The sequence below is a fragment of the Pinus tabuliformis genome, chromosome 1_2 (assembly GCF_031772625.1).
Source record: "Pinus tabuliformis cultivar Carrire ecotype Pingquan chromosome 1_2, CPIR1, whole genome shotgun sequence".
Taxonomy (NCBI): domain Eukaryota; kingdom Viridiplantae; phylum Streptophyta; class Pinopsida; order Pinales; family Pinaceae; genus Pinus; species Pinus tabuliformis.
The window spans coordinates 530878466-530893001 of record NC_142298.1 but is presented as its reverse complement, the minus strand read 5'-3'; positions in this window follow the sequence as shown (position 1 = coordinate 530893001).

Below are 14536 nucleotides of genomic sequence, written 5' to 3'. Positions count from 1 at the left end.
CAAGGTTGAGGTGAGAAAAGCATCAGATCACTCACTTGTCATGACGGGGATAGAAGAAGAAAGGCTTCTCAAGCTGCAAGGTACCTTTGCTCGTGCACAAAATTTCTCATACAATTCTCATTATGATGAAGGTACATTTCCATCAAGTTTATTATGGCATGCTAGATTTGGACACTTGAACTATGACAGCCTCCACTTGTTGAATAAAAATGGTGTTACTAGTTTGCCTACAATTCCTAGGAAACTTAAGAAATGTGATGCTTGGATTCTAGGAAAGCATAACGAATAGTATTTTCATGATTCACATTCCAAAGCACATAGAAACCTTGAAATCATTCATTCAGATTTATGTGGTCCAATTCTGGTTCCTTATGCAAATGGAAATAAATATATGATAACATTTATTGATGACTATACTAGAATGTGTTGGGTTTATTCATTGGAGAACAAATCTGATGCTTTTCAAACATTCAAAAACTTTCATATATGGATTGAAAATGATGCACAATCTCATATTAGCTCTATTCACACTGATAATGGAAAAGAATACACTTCAAATGAATTTTAAAACTATCTTCACCAACATGGAATCAAACATCAAACAACTGTGACTTATAATCCCCAACAAAACGAAGTAGTTGAAAGAATGAATAGGACAATCTGAAATATGGTGTGCTCCATGATGTTTTTCAAGAATGTAAAATTGATGTTTTGGGCTGATGTAGTTCTATGTGCTATAAATGTAAAGAATAGATGTCCATAGAATTATATTAGAAACAAGACTCCTTATGAAATGTGGTATGGGCACATTCCGTCAGTAAAGCATCTTAGGGTCTTTGGTTCCACATGTTATGCCTTGATACCAAAGGTACATAGAAACAAACTTAGTGCAAGGAGTCATAAGTGTATCTTCCTGGGGTATTCAAACACCTCCAAAGCATACTCTCTCTATGATGAAGTCAATAAAAAGTTTGTTGTATCTAGAGATGTAATCCTTCTTGAATCATCCAAAGCTGACAATGTTATTGAGCAGAAACTTGATTTCTTGGATAGATTTGCAAATGAAAAATCATTTCAAGAATTTGATAATTAGATTCCACATCTTGAAGCGGGGATTCCTATACTATATCAACATGTGTAATCTTCTTCTTAAGCACTCTCTCCCCCACATGAAACTCCAACAACGGATGATACTTTGAGTGACGTGATTGACAAAATTGGGAGAATCAATATTGATTCAGTCCCAACTCAATCAACTGAGCATCCTGGACCATCTCAGAAAGGTCCCCCAAAGTGGTTGAAAAGACACTTGAAAGTGTTCATCTTGATGAGGTTGGAAAGATAGGTACTAGAAATTCAACCCAGCAAAATGGAGGTGATGTAGATGACTCTGATTCACCTTTTGATATGGATGTTTCTTATGATTGTGAATTGAACTTTTCTATAGATTTTGAACCAACTTCCTTCAAAGAATCTGTGTCTCATGATGAATGGAAAGAAGTGATGCAAAAGGAGTATGATGCCTTGATAAAGAATGGGACTTGGAAGCTGGTTGATCCTCCATTGGGAACCAAACCAATTGGTTACAAGTGGGTCTAAAAGAACAAGTATAAAGCTGATGGCTCACTTGACAAGCACAAAGCCAGGCTTGTGGCAAAAGGTTTTGCACAGAAGGAATGGGTTGATTATGAGGATACTTTTTCCCCCACAGCAAAATGGTCTACCATCCGGACACTCTTTGCCCTAGCAGCTCAGAATGGTTGGAAAGTCCATCAAATGGATGTAAAAACTGCTTTCTTGAATGGAGATATAAAAGAGAATGTTTTTATGTCCCATCTTGAAGGATTTGTTGTGAAAGGAGATGAACATAAAGTATGCAAACTTGTGAAATATTGTATGGCCTCAAACAAGCACCACGAGCTTGGTATGAAAAACTAACAGAGCATCTTCTAAAACTCAATTTAAAACATTATGATCTTGATGATGCAAATTTGTTTGTCAAGAAAGTTGGCAAAATAATTGTATATCTTGTGGTATACGTAGATGATCTTTTGATGACAGGGAATAATGAGAGCTACATTGCATCCATAAAGAAGGAATTAAGGAAAGGGTTTGAAATGACTGATTTGGGCTATGTTCATTACTATCTTGGTATTGAAGTAACTCAACATTCGAAGTCCATATTGCTTTCTAAAAAGAAGTACATTGGAGATCTGTTGAATAGGTTTGGCATGGCTGAATGCAATCCTCTGACTACTCCAATGGAACAAAACTTAAAACTCACATCCATTGAAGGAAAAGAATTTGAGGATGCAACAGAGTATAGACAGCTTGTAGGAACTCTCAATTACCTGACTACTACCATACCAGACATTTTGTTTGTTGTTGGAATCCTCTCCAGGTTTATGCAAAATCCTTGTGAGGGACATTGGTCTACTGCAAAAAGATTTCTAAAGTACTTGAAGGGAACTCAAGACTTTGGACTCAAGTATGCATAGGTGGGCAACTTCATCTTGATTGGATACTCTGATTCATACTTCGATGGAGACAAAGAAACTAGGGTATCTACTTCTGGTTATGCTATGAGTCTTGGATCAAGAGTTGGCTCCTGGAGATCACACAAACAATTAGTTCCAGCAGATTCTACAACAGAGGTAGAAAATGGGCAGCAGCTGAGGCAACAAAAGAAATAATGTGGCTCAGGAAAATTTGGGAAGATTTGCATGTAAAACAAGTACTTTCGACTCCACTCATGATTGAAAATACCTCGGCAATAAAGTTGGGCAAGAACCCAAAGTTCCATAATCGAATGAAGTGTTGGAAATAATACTGAGAGGGGGGGTGAATCAGTATTATCAAGTCAATTATTTTTCATTTCATAATCATATTTGCATACGCTACTTCAGTTAGTGAAAATGGCATATATACGCAACTGCAGTTAAGGAAACTCGCGTATAACTTGCAGAATTATAATTTAATTTATTCTTCAGTTGTTGATAATTAATCTATGTGTCAGAACCATGCAAACAATAACCAGGAACAGTAAAATAGAACAGACAGCCACACACAAGAACACAAGATATAAGGTGGAAACCCAATGTGGGTGAAAACCACCTACTGCAATTTGTCTTTATCTTCTTTCAATTAGAAACTTCTTTTTACAATGTTTCTGTGTTGGCGCAGTCTTATACCAGTATGCAGGCTTCTACCTGTAGAAGGCTACAACCTTCTCTCATTTTCCAGCTTCTCCTGGAAGGGAGCTACAACCCCCTTAGCTCTTGTACTAGCTGATGTACTAGTACATAGGTGCTGACCTACAGAAGGCTACAACCTTCTCTTTTCTTCCAGGGACCATGTTTCATAAATTTTCAGACTGGATCCATCAATAACAATAATCAAACATCAAATACATCTGCATCTATCAATCTCCTTTTCTCCAATCAAAACTGAATCAAACAATTACTTCTCTGAAAGCTGTAACCAAAATACAGTAACAGTAACCAGAAACCAATCCTGAACCCAGAACACTACAGTAATAAACAGAAGTAGCTAAAACATATTTCATGAGACGTATGCTACTTCAATATGTAGAACCTGCGTGCATACGCTGTTGTATTAAGGCCAACCTACGTATACGCTATTTTGAATTACCAAACCAGTGTGTATATGCGCCTTTGCTTCACTGAACCTGCGTACATATCTATAAAAGATAATCTTACCCTTTTTAGTTATTCAGACATTAGTAATACCCAGATCATTAGATTTATAGATCAAGTCATGCGCCAAATATAACAGATCAAATCACACAAAGATACTTCTCTTCAAGCCTTAAGATCTTGACCCATCAATAGAACTTATCCTTCTTCTTGCGCTCAGGTTCCTCCTTGATTCAGATCCAGCTATGCACCATAATCCTATGACCAGTATTCTAGATCTTTCTCTTCATAAGATATTCAATGCTTGAGTGAATACCTTTTCCAAATGATCTCCTTCCCTTTTTATAGTCTTAGGCCTTACTCAAACCATGGTTCAAAACGATAGAGAATCAATGCCATGGACCCAATACCTGGGTTCAACACATCAGACGAGATACCATGGTCCAAAACCATAGGTCCAAATACCAAGGACTAAATACCATGGACCAAAAATAAGTTTTCCCACATGTATGCGCTTTTCCTTGCATGAAAGTGTGTGCATACATATACGCGCCTTATGATCGTCAAACCTACATGTATACTCGACTTGGTTAAGAGGAACCTACTTATATCTCTTTTTCCTTCATTCTGAGAGCTTGAATTGCAATCTGTCATTTGAGTGAGTTGTCATCAAGGACAACACCTGTGTCATAGCACTAAACCTGTGTCATAATGCCAACAATCTCCCCCTTTGGAGTTGATGGCAACCCTAAACACTCAAAGTCATTCTCCCCCTTTGTCATCAAGGGCAAAGGGTTATGCTCCACCTGAGTACATGTTGAAATCTCTGCTCTGCTGTGCTGTCCGTGCTCCCCCTGACTATAGGCAAGGTCTGCAAGAAGATGTTCTACAAGAAGAAACATGACTTTATACATCATAAATGACCTTCCTATCACCAATGACTCATACATACATCCATCTCCCAACCAAGTGGGGATATTCCAATATTGAGTCATCCACCCAACCAAGTGGGGATACACCAAAAGTTTACACATGATAAAACAAGAACATTACATCATTCATCCCAGGCATAGTGGGGAAACCAACATAGGCCATTACATGACCTTGATAATAAAAGAAATACATGACATAGAGACTAAATATTTAAGACAAGACTATGATAGTCATCAGCAACTAACATCAGCAGCATCTGTCAATCATCATCAAGACCAACAACCATGATCTCCCTCTGCACCTGTTCCACCTGAAAGAAAATGAACCAAAGATCTTCTAAGGTAATGCCAACAATGCATTATTAGAAGTATATGCTCCCCCTTAACCTGTGCCAGATGGTCTCTGTCAGACCGATAACAAATTCTTTTCATCCTGAGTCTGGCTCCACTATTTGTCTTTAACCCAACATATGCGCGACTATATCCACAGAAATAGGTGTATGTACGCAGATAAGCTTCATCAAACTCATGTACAACCCCTGTTCGCTGAAACAGATAATTTCAACAGCAAGATGATGCATCAACTACTCCCAGCTTCTGTCTGAGGTATTCAAATGTCTCCCTAGGCAGTGGTTTTGTGAATATATCGGAAACCTGTTCCTTGGAGGGAACATACTCCAATTAGACCTTTTGTTCAAGCACTTGTTCCCGGAGAAAATGATATTTGATAGGTATGTGCCTGGTCTTCAAATGCATGACTGGATTCTTTGAAATATTGATTGCACTTGTATTATCACAAAAAATGGAGATAGGTGGAGTACAAGTGATTTGAATATCTTGCAATGTTTGCATCATCCAAAGGAGTTGTGTGCAACAAGATGCAGCAACCACATATTCTGCTTCAGCTGTAGATAATGCAATTAAGCTTTGTTTCTTGCTGAACCAAGATACTAATCTGGAACCCATAAAGAATGCACCACCACTAGTGTTTTTTGTATCATCCATGCTTCCTACCCAATCTGCATCTGTATATGCATGAAGTGTGAGATCTGTGTCTCTAGGATACCATAAACCATAGTTTTGTGTTCCTTGAAGATATTTGAAAATCCTCTTAACTACCTGAAGATGTGCTTCCTTTGGATTTGCCTGGAATCTTCCAACTATTCCCACTGCATGCATGATGTCTGGCCGAGTACCTGTCAGATAGAGTAGACTTCCAATCATGGATCTATAGGTTGGTTGATGCACTGCTGCTAATTCATCATTTGCGGTGAGGTTGTACCCTGTTACCATAGGGGTACATACTGGTTTCGAATCCTCCATCCCATATTTCTTCAAGATCTGCTTGAGGTACTTGGTTTGTGATAGAAAGATACCGTCTTTGTTTTGTTGAACTTGTAAACCAAGAAAATATGTGAGCTCACCAAGTAAAGACATTTCAAATTCTTTCTGCGTCACCAACGCAAAGTTTTGTCTCATGGTTTCTTCATTTCTACCAAAGATGATATCATCAACATACACAAAAAGTATTAGCAATTTATCAATATCAATTTTTATATATAGATTGCTATCTGTTGATCCTTTTGAAAAACCTTGTTGATCGAGGTATTTGTCCAACCAAAAATACCAAGCCCTTGGAGCCTGTTTAAGGCCATAGAGAGCCCTTTTGAGTCTGCATACAAGTTTTGGATCATTTCCAAGGATGAATCCCTCTAGTTGCTCAATGTACACTTATTCTTCTAAGTCTCCATTTAGAAAAGCAGATTTCACATCCATTTGATATACTTTGAACTCCTGAAAGCTAGAAAGAGCAAGGAACATTCTTATGGCATCAATTCTAGCAACTAGTGCAAAGGTTTCTTCAAAGTCTATGCCTTCTTATTGAGCATACCCTTTACAAACAAGTCTGGCCTTGTTTCTAATAACATCTCCATTTTCATTCAACTTATTTTTGAATATCCATTTTGTCCCTATGACATTCTTATCATTTGGTCTAGGAACCAACTCCCAAGTGTTATTCTTTTCAATTTGCTCAAGTTCTTCATTCATGGCCTTGACCCAACATTCATCTTTGCATGCTTCACTTACATTTCATGGTTCAGTGGAGGACAGCAATGCTAGATAACTTGAATTTTCTGAAATAGTTCTTCTTGTTTGTACACCTGCCTCTTTCTGCCCCAAAATTTGAGTCTCTAGATGATTCTTCTAGACATACTTGGATGGAGTCTTTTCTTCTATTCCTATCTATTCTTTTGGTGCCTCATAGGTTTCTTCTTCATCATAAGTCTGATTTGATGTTGAAAGATAGTCCTCATCATCTTTGAAATCTTCGGATTTTACCTGCCTTGGATTGTTTCCTTCTTCATCAACCACTACATCAATACATTCAACAATTTTTCCAAGTCTTTTATTGTAACACTTATATCGTTTGCTTTGGGGAGAGTAGCCAAGGAGAATGCCTTCATCTGATCTAGGTTCAAACTTGCCAAGGTTTTCATCAGTCCTTTTGATGTAACATTTGCTTCGAAAAATGCTGAAGTATTTTACCGTAGGAGTCTTACCATACCAAAGTTCATGAGGAGTTTGAGTGTTGTTCATTTGGACATTTGTCTTATTGAGAATAGTAACGGCAGCAAATGCAGCTTCACCCCAGAAGGTTGCAAGAATTCCAGACTCATCAAGCATAGCACGAGCCATTTGTTGAACTGTTCTATTCATCCTTTCTACTACTCCATTTTTCTAAGGAGTCCTTGCAGTAGAGAATTCCCTTCTTATTCCATGTTCTTCACACAAATCGAAAAATTCATCCGAGGTAAATTCCCCTCCTCGATCAGGCCTGAGGCATTTGATTATGTGATTTGATTCATTTTCAACCAAGGCTTTGAATGCTTTGAACTTTCAAAAGCTTCGTATTTATGCTTTAGAAGTCCCATCCAACAAATCCTAGAATAGTCGTCAATGAACAATATGAAGTATTCTTCTCCTCGAGGTGACCTTTTCCTGGATGGACCACATACATCAGTATGGACAAGTTCAAGTGGCTTACTAGCTGATCCTTCCTTCTTAAGGAAATTAGTTCTGGTTTGCTTACCAAACTAACATGATTTGCATATTGTATTGTGTGGAATTCTGATGTCAGGGAGATCACGAACCACTTGATATTTGCATGCTTTCCTTATCTGAGAGAAGCTTAGATGCCCCAATCTTCTATGCCATAGCCAATGTTCAGCATTCTTGCTTAGATAGCATTGTTGTTGTCCTCCCTTGAGTATGTATAAATTATTTGGAGTTCTTATGCCTTTGATCACTGTTTCTCATGTATCAATCTCACGAACAATACATCCATTTGATCGAAATATTACATGATTTCCTTGATCACACATTTGACTGACACTCAATAGATTATGATTTAAGCCATCAACATACATAACATTTCCAACTTTGACCTTTTCTTTCAAAAGAATAGAACCTTGACCTTTTATGAGTGTAGGGGTGTCATTTCCAAATGAGACCTTCCTTTCCTTTTCTAAGGCACTATATGACTGAAGTTTTTCTTTATCACCTGTCATATGTTTCGAGCATCCACATGTCGAAAGTACCACTGATTTTCCTGTCCTTCTGCATATAAGGCTATACCACATCTTTCTGCTTGCGGTTCTTTCTTTCTCCATGTTTTGGGACTCAATGAAGCTTGCTCCTTCTAAGTTGTTTGCCGAAACCTACTCCTGCATTCAGAATCTTCATGACCGAAGTTGTTACAAATAAAACATTCTATTTCATTTTCAAGAGTAGAAAAGTTATTGTAGGTTATTTTCATGATTCTAGTCACACTCCGTTGATTTCGTGCTTCTATGGTGATGATGGTCTTGTAGGAAACACATTGAGCTGCTTTGTGTCCAAAGTTATGACAAGAGAAACATTGGCCATTGAAGAAATTCCTGCGATTATCAAACCTATCGTCCAGGTGATTGTAGTTTCCATAGACATTTATTCTTGAGGAAAATTGAGAACGATTTATCTGCGGTTGGTTGTAGCTTCTATTCATCCTTGAAGTAGATTTCCCCCGATTTACTTGGTGATCTCTGTTCATCCTTGAAGTAGATTGACCCTGATTTACCTGGTGATCTACTTTATGCCTTTGTTGTTGATTGTCAACCTGTTCACCTCTCCTTGCTGCATCGAGATAACTTTTGGAGGTGGATGGCTTCTGTGCTTGAGATGCTTCTTTAGAATATCCAAGACCTGTCTTGATTAGAGGAGAATGCTGCACTTTCATAATCTCATCTAAAGTTTCAGATCCTTTAGCAAATCTAAGATTTAGAGCTTTTTTTTTCTCAATATCTTTTCTAAGTCCCACAATTTCACGTTCTAATTTTTCATTGTGTTTTTCCCTTTCAACAAGTTGGAATGTAAGAGTATCTATGATCATACTCTTTTCTTCTAAACAGATTTTAAGTTTAGAAATTTCTTCATAGAGATCATCTTCATCTATAGCATCCAAGAAATCATCATCTTCAAAAGCCATCAAAAGTCTATAATCATTACATTGCTCATCTTCATCACTAATTGAAAATCCATCACTGTTTTCATGAGTATAATAGCTCTTCTTACTTACATTATGTTTTTTGTTCCATCTAACTGGTTCCTTACGTTTGTCAGGCTTATCTTTATGAGGACACTTGGCTGCATAGTGACTGACTCTTCCACAAGCAAATCATTTGAAAGGTAGCTTACCTCTGAAGCTTCTAGAACCCTGTTGAAGGTTCTTGACAAAGTTTGATTCTTCCTCTCCTTCTGACATATGTCCTGACTCATTGTAATCTCCTTTTCCTAAAGCTTTGAATGCGGCTTATCTCTTGTCTGATGGTCCCCCTTTTCTCATTTCGAAAGAAGTTAGGATTCTGTGCAACTGTGACATGGTAATGCTCTGTAGATCCTGCTTTTCTTCTATAGCAGAAACTTTTGATTCAAACTTAGAAGACAAAGATCTTAACACCTTTTCAACCAAAGTAACTTCTTTTATTTCTTCACCCAAGTTTTTCATACGATTAACAATATCATCTATACGTGAGAAATAATTAGCCACACTTTCATCATTGTGCATTCTGAGATTTTCATATTGAATTCTAAGAGTTTGTAGTCTTGCACGTTTTACCTAATCGTCTCCTTCATAGCTCATAGCAATTTTGTCCCATATTTCTTTTGCAGTTTTGAGCTGCATAACCTTGACAAATTCTGATTGAGATAAACTCCCTAATAGAGTATTGACAGCCTTTGCATTTGTTTCATACTGCTTCTTACCAGCCGTATCTGTAGGAGTTGCTGATGGAAGTGTGTATCCTGCTTCCATGATATCCCAAACTTCTGTACTAAGAGATTGAAGATATGCTATGATTCTTACCTTCCAATAGACGAAGTTGCTCCCATCAAAGATTGGTGGCCTGATAGATGCCTCTTTTTTGTAGTTGCTCATGATGATAAATATTCCTTCAAGCAATCAAGCTTCTCCTGAAGGACCTGCTCTGATTCCAATTGTTGGAAATAATACTGAGAGGGGGGGTGAATCAGTATTATCAAGTTAATTACTTTTGATTTCATAGTCATATTTGCATATGCTACTTCAGTTAGTGAAAATGGCATATATACACAACTGCAGTTAAGGAAACTCGCGTATAACTTGTAGACTTATAATTTAATTTATTCTTCAGATGTTGATCATTAATCTGTGTGTCAGAACCATATAAACAGTAACCAGGAACAATAAAACAGAATAGACAGTCACACACAAGAACACAAGATATAAGGTGGAAACCCAATGTGGGTGAAAACCACCTGCTGCAATTCGTCTTTATGTTCTTTCAATTAGAAACTTCTTTTTACAATGTTTCTGTACTAGCACAGTCTTATACCAGTACGCAGGCTTCTACCTGCAGATGGATACAACCTTCTCTCATTTTCCATCTTCTCCTGGAAGGGAGCTACAACCCCCTTAGCTCTTGTACTAGTTGATGTACTAGTACGTAGGTGATGACCTACAGAAGGCTACAACCTTCTCTTTTCTTCCAGGGACCATGTTTCATAAATTTTCAGACTGGATCCATCAATAACAATAATCAAACATCAAATACATCTGCATCTATCAATCTCCTTTACTCCAATCAAAACTGAATCAAACAATTACTTCTCTGAAACCTGTAACTAGAATACAGTAACAGTAACCAAAAACCAATCCTGAACCTAGAACAATGCAGTAATAAACAGAAGTAGCTAAAACATATTTCATGAGACATACGCTACTTCAATATGTAGAACCTACATGCATGCGCTACTGTATTAAGGCCAACCTACGTATACGCTATTTTGGATTACCGAACTAGCATGTATATGCGCCTTTGCTTCGCTGAACTTGCGTACAGATCTATAAAAGATAATCTTACCCTTTTCGGTTATTTAGACATTAATAATACCCAGATCATCAAATTTATAGATCAAGTCATGCGCCAAATATAGCAGATCAAATCACACAAAGGTACTTCTCTTCAAGCCTTAAGATCTTGACCCATCAATAGAACTTATCCTTCTTCTTACGCTCAGGTTCCTCCTTGATTCAGATCTAGCTATGCACCATAACCCTATGACCAGTATTCCAGATCTTGCTCTTTATAAGATATTCAATGCTTGAGTGAATACCTTTGCCAAATGATCTCCTTCCCTTTTTATAGTCTTAGGGCTTACTCAAACCATGGTCCAAAACCATAGAGAATCAATACCATGGACCCAATACCTGGGTTCAACACATTGGACGAGATACCATGGTAAAAAAACATAGGTCCAAATACCAAGGACTAAATACCATGGACCAAAAATAAGTTTTCCCACATGTACGCGCTTTTCCTTGCATGAAAGTGCATGCATACGTATATGCGCCTTATGATCGTCGAACCCGCGTGTATATGCGACTTGGTTAAGAGGAACCTACGTATATCTCTTTTTCCTTCATTCTGAGAGCCTAAACTGTGATCTGTCATTTGAGCGAGTTGCCATCAAGGACAACACCTATGTCATAGCGCCAAACATGTGTCATAATGCCAACACGAAGCACATCAATACAAAATATCATCTGATTCGACATCATATTGAGGCCAAAATAATCCATCTTCATCATTGTTCCACTAATGAGAATATTGCAGACATCTTCACCAAAACGCTTGGAAGAGAAAAGCTTGAAAGATTCAGAACAATGCTTGGACTCACCAACATCCCTTCAGATTAGGGGGGGGGGGGTGACACCTAATGATATGAATTGGGTGAACAATTGTAAATAGTGTAAATAAATAATAAGATAAAATGGAGAGTCATCGAGAGATGAAACTCAACAATCACTCCTCATGTATATAACTATGAACAACCTAAATGAATATGCATAATCTCATTTGAGGAGTTACCTCCTGGCCTGACAAATATATTAATGTAACAATGTATTTATGTTATATTAATATTAATATAATAATGTTAAATTAATAATTATTAGTAAATCTTATTGACTTGTTTTTTTGGAATAAGGTGTGTCTTTTTTAGAGTAAAATGTGCCTATTTTAGAATAAATTTAAGTATCAATAATTATTATGTGGATGGTACGGATCTAACCTTCATAAATATTCTAGAATACTCATAGTAGTATACATAAATCAATTTATTCTCTTTTGACTTTTTAATTAAATTATTCATTAAAAAAATTTCATATGAACAAGTGCCATTTGAAAGGAGTGATGGTTGTTTTGGGCGTGTTGTACTGATAAGCTATGGTTTTGGCCCATACTATTGTAATAAAACCTATTTACAAATTAAGAATCGTCATTGTAAAGTGAGATAAATCTCCATGGATAAGGATCTTGCTCCATGTTTTTTCAAATGTATATATGTTTAAATTATATACTAATTCTTTTTATAATTAGAAATAATAATACTAAAAATTTAAAATGAAATTTATAATTTTATTAATTTTATTTATTTATTTTTAACAATGTGATATGTGAGATGTATAATGAAGTAAGTGTTTTGATATGTATCATTCTTTATTATCCATTTAATTTATATGACTACAATAACTATAATTTTAGTTTAAATAATTATAATTATTGTTATTAAGAATTATTAACTATAAAAATAATTAATATATGAATTAAACACATAATTTTTTTTTTCAAGTAACAAAATTCTTAACCATCAACATTTACCCCACTGCACTTGGCTTTGTTACATTACTATATGCCAATACCAAGACTTAACGATACCATAAGCCCAAAAAAGCATAACTCATGTTGATATGAAATTATTTTAATTAATCAAAATTAAAAAGCCTACAAATAACATAACTAATTTTAATATAAATCTCAGCCTTCAATCTTTAATATATGGGTACTATTAGGAATATTTTATAATATTTTATGTACGTTAAATCCTTACCATACATCTAATAATTATGGATGATTAAATTAAAATTCTGGAAACTCTATTCCAAAATAGACATGTCTATTGATATAACTAGACACTCATATAAATTGAATGGTTGAAATAACTAGTAAACTATGGATAGACATCAATTTATGATAAGTATCAAAATTCTTAACTATGATATATCTTATATTCCTAAAAGTAATTTTTTTATAAAAATTAATTAAATTAACTTTATTTAAATGTATATTATTGTTATTATTAATTATAAAAAAATTAATATATAACTTAAATATATGTACATTTAAAAAAATATATAACATTGGCCTTCATTTTATTCCTGGAATTTTTAATTTGTAAATAAGCGTTGTTGCAATATTATATGTTAATATCTTATCTTATCAATACTACATGCTTGAAAAATCATAACTCTTTTCATATTACAATGGTTGATATAACATTTTTTTTATAATTAATCAAAATAATTGAAAATAAAAAAATATAATTATTCTGGAGATAAATCACAATCTTTAAAATTTATAAATACAACTGAAAATAATCTTAAATATTTAATGAAAAATAAATTCCTACCTTTAAACTAATAATTAGTTAAAATAAAATTACTAAATCCCTATTCCAAATAACCTATATAAATTCTTACCATTTAAATAATAATTAATTAAAATAAAATTAATTAATCCCTATTCCAAAATAACGGATATATATACATATATATAATTACTAAATCCCTATTCCAAAATAACGGATATATATATATATATATATATATATATATATGAATTAGATAACTGACAGTTTGCTGCTTCTCAACAAGTTTGGAATTTTAATTCCAACAAATAATGTGCAGTGGAAAGGCTGTGGATTAACGATGTTAGAGATTTGTGTCGATCTTCTCATTTGATATTTCTGAATACATTCAAAATGATCTGTTTACAGCTTTACGTTGTCCTTTTGGCATATTCTTCTTAAGAATTACGACTGCAATGGTCAACATGCACGAACGTCTTGTCGTATTGCTTTACAAAAATGCACAAACACTTTGAATACAAATACATTGCATTGAAGATCAACCAAAGAAAACTGCACAGGTGATTGGGTGGTAAAGGCCCCATGTTTCATTTAACATTACGTTGGATTTCAAAGTTTCGCAATCAAAGCGTACATGAAGACGAATAAAGTCATAAAAGTTGAATTTTATGTTGCAGGACTCGGAAAAGGTGCAAGGTTTTTCGTTATATCAAAATTAGTGTGTATAATAATATTTTCCAAAATGACAAAAAAATGAAGTTGAAATTTTCAAGGTGATCGTTACTTCACGAGATAAATTCTTATAATTAGACAATTAATTGAGACAAATGTCCAGTATTTTTTATACAGATAAATCTTCTTATAACTTGAAACTAAATCTTCTTATAACTTGAAAAAATAGTTCATGAGATCAATTTTTTATAAATATATCACTAATTTAATAGA